Raw genomic sequence first — 7,449 nt, forward strand, 5'->3', positions numbered from 1 at the left:
CCAGGAGACTTTTCACTGTAAAGTCATCCTTTCAGCCCCCAAAGAGATTGACCACTATAATACCTTCATTCCTTTCCTCACTGCTATTCCACTAGAAAAGGAAGGCAATCATTCTTAAAATCCTCCGTGCAGGAGCTTAGGAAAATTTTAGCCCAGATTTCTTTTCAGGAGAATAATAGCTTGGCTTCAAAAACCTTGGAAGAAAAACAATAATAAGAACAACAATACTGACAACAGCAATAATACTTGTGTAGTACTTACTATGTGCCAGGTGCTATTGAAGCATTTTATGTAATACAATAGTTTTCACAATAACCCCATAGTAGGTGCTATTAGCTCCATTTTGTCAATGGAGAAAATATGTTATGGGGAAGTTATGTAACTTGCCTAGGGTCGTGGAGATAGCACGACTATGTAACTGAAAGTTGAGCTCATGAGTTCTGGCTCCAAAACCCAGGCTCTTAACCACCATACTAAATATACTATTATGCCATGTACCCTTTCATTTTTAGAACAGTACAATTTCTTAAGATAAAGTCATGACTAAATTTCTAGTTTCAACATCTTATAATCTTTATTTAATGTGTACTTTCTCTGTTATAAAAATAATATTGTTGTAGCTAAGAGTCCTGACTTTAATGCCAGCTAGACCTGAACTTAGACGCAGGCTACTCACTGATAAGTTACTTAATTTCTTTAGTTTCCTTATATGTATATCCATAGATTTTTAAAGAGGATTAAGTGAGATAAAATATGTAATGTGCTTAGCAGAGTACCTGGCCTAGAGTCAGTACTCAGGAAATGTTAGCGTTTATTAATATGTATTATAATCAAAGAGAGTATGGCAAGGCTGAAAGTAGAAAGAAGAAAAAAAATTAAACCACCCAGAATTCCACCCCTTGAGCTATTTTCATTTTGTCTTTTATCTGTGTGTAAGAGAAATTAATTTTTTGTTGTTTATATTTCTGAGCGGAAGTCGTGGTAGCTGTTTGCCAAGTCACGATGGGTGGTAGAGAGGGAATTTGGAGGTATATGTTAGGGTGTATGTGTTTGCAGAATTACTCTGCATAACACAGGAGGTAAATGAGACTCCCTGCTGCTGCTGCTGCTGCTAAGTTGCTTCAGTCGTGTCCGGGTCTGTGTGACCACATATAAGGCAGCCCACCAGGCTCTTCCATCCCTGGGATTCTCCAGGCAAGAACACTGGCGTGGGTTGCCGTGTCCCCCTCCAGTGCATGAAAGTGAAAAGTGAAAGTGAAGTCGATCAGTCGTGTCTGACTCTTAGCGACCTCATGGACTGCAGCCCACCAGGCTCCTCCATCCATGGGATTTTCCAGGGAAGAGTACTGGAGTGGGGTGCCATTGCCTTCTCTGAAATGAGACTCCCTAGGGGACAAATAATTTAATCTCTGGATTAGATCTTCTGAGCAGTTCCTGATAAAGATAGAGAAGTGAGCCATGGAGGGCCTCAAGATTTAGAACTACCCCTGTCAGAATGGACCACCTTGGAAATGTCTTTATCAGTTCAGTCCAGTTCAGTCGCTCTTTGTGTGTTCTTCTCTTTGCAATCCCATGGACTGCAGCATGCCAAGCTTCCCTATCCATAAACAACTCTCGGAGCTTGCTCAAACTCATGTCCATCAAGTCAATGATGCCATCCAACCATCTCATACTCTGTTGTCCCCTTCTCCTCCAGCCTTTAATCTTTCCCAGCATCAGGGTCCTTTCTAATGAGTCAGCTCTTCACATCAGATGGCCAAAGTATTGGAGATTCAGCTTGAGCATCAGTCCTTCCAATGAATATTCAGCATTGATTTCCTTCGGGATTGACTGGTTTGATCTTGCAGTCCAAGGGACTGTCAAGAATCTTCTCCAGCACCACAGTTCAAAAGCATCAACTCTTTGGCGCTCAGCCTTCTTTATGGTCCAACTCTCACATCCATACATGACTACTGGAAAAACCATAATTTTGACTAGATGAACCTTTGTTGGCAAAATAATGTCTCTCCTTTTTAATATGCTGTCTAGGTTGGTCATAGATTTTCTTCCAAGGAGAAAGTGTCTTTTAATTTCATGGTTACAGTCACTATCTGCAGTGATTTTTGGAGCCCTAGAAAATAAAGTCTCGCTGTTTCCATTGTTTCCCCATCTATTTTTCCATGAAGTGATGGGACTGGATGCCATGATCTTGGTCTTTTGAATGTTGAGTTTTAAGCCAGCTTTTTCACTTTTGTCTTTCACTTTCATCAAGAGGCTGTTTAGTTCCTCTTGGCTTTCTGCCATAAGGTGGTGTCATCTGTATATCTGAGGTTATTGATATTTCTCCCGGCAATCTTGATTCCAGCTTGTGTTTCATTCAGCCCGGCATTTCGCATGATGTACTCTGCATATAAGTTAAATAAACAGGGTGACAATGTACAATCTTGACATATACCTGTTGAAGCCTAGCTTGGAGAATTTTGAGCATTACTTTGCTAGTGTGTGAGATGAGTGCAATTGTGCAGTAGTTTGCACATTCTTTGGCATTGCCTTTCTTTGGGATTGGAATGAAACACCTTTTTCAGTCCTGTAACCACTGCTGAGTATTATAAATTTACTGGCATATTGAGTGCAGCACTTTCACAGCATCATCTTTTAGGATTTGAAATATCTCCCCTGGAATATAAATGTTTTTATAGCAGTTCTCAATTTGTTGAAAGTAATAATTAGTCTCCAAAAGCCAAGCCTTAGATACTCATGCCAAGAGACACTTATGTAGCCTTTCATCTTCTCCAAGTCATTCTTTTCTGCACAGTTCCTCCCAGAGCCAGCCAAGGGGGCCTCTTCTGTCTTTCTCGATCTAAAGTCAGGCTCTTAGACAAGTGGGAGCACACACAAACCAAGTTAAATTACATTAGGCAACAGTCCTGTGAATGCTTTATTAGCAGCGAATCTGGACCAGATAGATTGCTTCCCTGAGGGTTTGCATTAAGGACAACCACAAGAATCCAAGGAGAAAATATTAATACCTGACCAGACTAAGTTATAGTCACAGTTAATGTTGCTGAGGGATAGTTTAGGGGAGAATTGTACTTAGCACTAAAATCCAGACACTGAGGTTACTATTTAATAATTCACTTTCTTTGCTTATTTTTATGCACAAGTTGGATATCTTAGATTGGCTTAAAAGTTACTGCTGCTGCTGCTGCTGCTAAGTCACTTCAGTCGTGTCCAACTCTGTGCGACCCCATAGACGGCAGCCCATCAGGCTCCCCTGTCCCTGGAATTCTCCAGGCAAGAACACTGGAGTGGGTTGCCATTTCCTTCTCCAATGCATGAAAGTGAAAAGTGAAAGTGAAGTTGCTCAGTCATGTTCGACTCTTCGTGACCCCATGGACTGCAGCCTTCCAGGCTCCTCCGTCCATGGGATTTTCCAGGCAAGAGTACTGGAGTGGGGTGCCATCGCCTCCATCAAGTAAATTCATATCTTAAAGATTTCAGATCTTTTGTGTTGCTAGAATCATAACTTAATGAGAAAGATTAAGGGGTAAAAATAATATATCAAGGGCCTCTCTAATTCTATGGTTAACCCTTGGGGGAAAATTTCCCCCAAAAGCTTCTTCTTCCACCCACCTATGCATAGATTTTTCAGCTGGGTCTAGTTAGCCATGATTACCTCTTGCTCGCACTATGGGAACTAGTCTTTAATTTGATAGAGACTTTTAGGAAAGGGGGAAAAACAATCTGGAAATTGCAGATAAAATTTGAGCACATCTTAGGTGATGTTCTAAAAAGAAATATCTCATATAAATCTTTTATAGGCATTTAGTAGAAAGTTGTTCAGGAAGCACCCCCAGCAGGTGCAGACACTAATTGAGCGGGTAGGAGTGAGGAGGGGCGGGGTTTAGAAGGAGCAACGGCCCGGATGCAATGGGAACTCAGGCAAAGGTTAAGAGGAAAAGAGCACAGCCTTGGGTGTCCAGAGAGTCAGGTTTAAAGAGTCCAGAGGTTGAGATTGTGGCCTTGCCAGGGCACCAGTGTGGGAGATGGAGGTGCGAAGAGAGGACTGAAGAACTGCAAGTAACCGAGGAATCCAGACTTAGAGGAACCTTTAGGGCATTCAGACAAGGCGTTCAAGGGAAACGCTCTCTGATTGCGTTTCAGGGTTGTTTGGCTCCTGCGTCAGTAGTTTTGGGTTTCAAGTTTTAAAAAATCTGACAAAAGTGTAGATTAAACAAGATGGATATGTACTTTTCTCTCAAACAACCTAAAGTTGGAAACTTGGTAGTCAGAGCCGGTCTGCAGCACCACAACGCGAAGGATGGGGCTTATTCCTTGGCCTGGAGTTTTCCTCTTCAGGACTGCTTCACCGTCAGGGTTTCTGCAACTCCAGCCTTCACATCTACCACACAGGTAGGAAGAGGGAGGAAGTGGGGAAGAACCAAACAAGCGCTTATCAACAGTGTCAGTCTGCTTTAAAGGCTATTCTCTGTAAGATTCCCCACTGTGATCCCTACTTTTATCTTTTAACCCCATCTGTTTTACTTGACCAGTCCTAACTAAAAGAGAGGCTGTAGGAATAGGAGTTTTTTTAAGCTTGGTATTGTTTTTAATAAAATTGGGGTTTTCTTCGTAAGATAAAAGGAAATTATGGATATTAAACACAATTAGCAGGCTCTACCACAAACCCCAACCATATGACAGAAAAATTATTTAATTCCCAGCTATGTGTTGAGTGAAGCTCTGAGGTGTTCTCTAGATGTCCTTTCACTGATTCTGAGGAAGAACAAGACAGTTTGCAGACAGCTGCTTCCAAAAACAAGTCAGAACTAAGTCAGATTAAGGACAGATAACAATGATATTAAAAAGAGATGCCTGTGAGAAGGCCTGGAGGAAGTATTAAAACATCATAGTGATTACAGAGGTGGCTACAGTGATGGGATTATGACTTTCCCAGTTTTCTGTTATGTATTTGTTGTATTTTCCACTTTTTTAAAAAGAAAAATAGAGGATTTTCTGTTGTGTTCTTTTTTTACTGTTATACTTCTTATAGAGGAAAGGCATTTGGGCCAGCCTGCTTAAAATGAAACATATGTCCAGTGTGCAAACTAAGCCAAAAGGCCACAAAAATGTGTTTCAGAAACCAGACCAGGGCATTTGAGATTGCCCTTGCATAAACATATTGTGTGTGTGTTATATTGACTCCATGTCATCTGTAAAGATTCCATAAAGAGCTAGCAAAAGCCCCCAGGAAGGAAAATTAGAAAATGAGAGAGCTGCCCTAGGAGGGTTACTGGAGGCAACAGCCAGAGGCCTGTTGGAAGGAGGACCTGGGTTCTAGGTCTTTCCTCACCCCTGCCTTTAACTGGTGGTAGGATCCTAGGAAAATTAACCTATCTTGTCCTGGTTTTCTTACCTAGAAAATGAGAGAATAGGACAAGATGATCATTAAATTTTTTTTTACTCCTAAATAGTTTTATTTTATGTTATTGTGCAACCGAGAGAGAAAACAGAAATATTTTGCAAGGTAAGGGTAAGGAGGAATGAAAGTAAGCAAGTAGTCTTAACATGGGAACAGGTTTAGCATGCTGACTGCAATTCTAGCCCTAGGAGGGGTTCCCCAGGTGTACCTTGTTGTAGCCATCCATTTAAAATTCCTGAAAAAAGGAATTACAAAGCTGAAACTCCAGTACTTTGGCCATCTCATGCAAAGAGTTGACTCATTGGAAAAGACTCTAATGCTGGGAGGGACTGGGGGCAGGAGGAGAAGGGGACGACAGAGGATGAGATGGCTGGATGGCATCACTGACTGGATGGACGTGAGTCTGAGTGAACTCCGGGCGTTGGTGATGGACAGGGAGGCCTGGCGTGCTGCGATTCATGGGGTCGCAAAGAGTCGGACATGACTGAGCGACTTATCTGATCTGATCTGAAGCCAATAAAATGGACTAATTCCTTGAGAAAAAATTTTAACACAATTATTTTTTTTAAACAGCATTAATTCCACAATTCTCTTAACCTTGCCATACAGTTTTCATTAATGTCTCTTCCTTCAAACTCCCAGTCCTTATCTCTTTAAAGCTCCACAGGTCTTCCTGTCTTAAATTTAGAAGCATCCAGTGGTCAGTTTATATTACTTTCTGGATGATTTTTAATTAAAAAAAAAGTATGTACTTTTAATTGGAAAATTTAGGATTTGCATCTGTGTCTGTTTGTGTGCGTATATGCAAGGGATTGCTATGGATCTTCTGAAAGATTGTCCTGGAAAATATCTTATAATCTAATATACTGCTCTAATGAGATTGTTTTTCTAATGCAAATGAGGCCCGGAATTCAGCAGAAGAAATGGAGCTTCTCTCCCTGCACTACCACACTAATTATACTTATTTTGTTAACACAGCTCTTCCTTGAGCAAAGTTTTGCTCCTTCTTCTTTCCACTGGTAACTTGGGGATTAGGACATAAAATTCTGGTTCTTGGGTGGGTGGGGAAGTCAGTGAGCCAAATGTTAAGGGAGAGAAAGCAGAACAGTACAGATTTAGCCACAATTTAGTGGAAATTAAGCCTCTTCACCTTCACTGTGGCCTCAGTGCAGCCTCCGATCCTTGGTCCCTGTGAGCCTTCATGATTACTTGGATCAACATGGGAATTGTAAACCCTCTGCACTAAGTCCCTGCTTTCATTTCCTTGGCACTGATATCCCATGAAACTCCTCTTTCAAAATCGCCCTTCACTGTGACAGAAAAAAATGCTTTCCAACCGTGTTCCCTCATCCTACCCTCCAGATGGAGAGAAAGAGGTGCCTCTCCATTTAATGTCTGGGGCCTTCCCTGGTGGTCCAGTGGTTAAGACTTTGCCTTCCAGTGCAGGGGGTGCAGGTTCAGTCCCTCATGGGGGAACTAAGATCCCACAGTCCTTGGAGCCAAAACACCAAAACATAACAATATTGTAACAAATTCAAAAAATTTGAGTGGACTTTAAAAATGGTCCATGTCTTTTCACCTTGCTTATAGTTTCTTTTGTTGTGCAGAAGCTTTTAGTTTTAATTAGATCCCATTTGTTTATTTTTGCTTTTATTTCCAATATTCTGGGAGGTGGGTCATAGAGGATCCTGCTGTGATGTATGTCGGAGAGTGTTTTGCCTATGTTCTCCTCTAAGAGTTTTATAGTTTCTGGTCTTACGTTTAGATCTTTAATCCATTTTGAGTTTATTTTTGTGTATGGTGTTAGAAAGTGTTCTAGTTTCATTCTTTTACAAGTGGTTGACCAGTTTTCCCAGCACCACTTGTTAAAGAGATTGTCTTTTCTCCATTGTATATTCTTGCCTCCTTTGTCAAAGATAAGGTGTCCATAGGTGTATGGGTTTATCTCTGGGCTTTCTATTTTGTTCCATTGATCTATATTTCTGTCTTTGTGCCAGTACCATACTGTCTTGATGACTGTGGCTTTGTAGTAGAGCCTGAAGTCAGGC

The sequence above is a fragment of the Bos javanicus genome, chromosome 1 (assembly GCF_032452875.1).
Source record: "Bos javanicus breed banteng chromosome 1, ARS-OSU_banteng_1.0, whole genome shotgun sequence".
Lineage (NCBI taxonomy): Eukaryota > Metazoa > Chordata > Mammalia > Artiodactyla > Bovidae > Bos > Bos javanicus.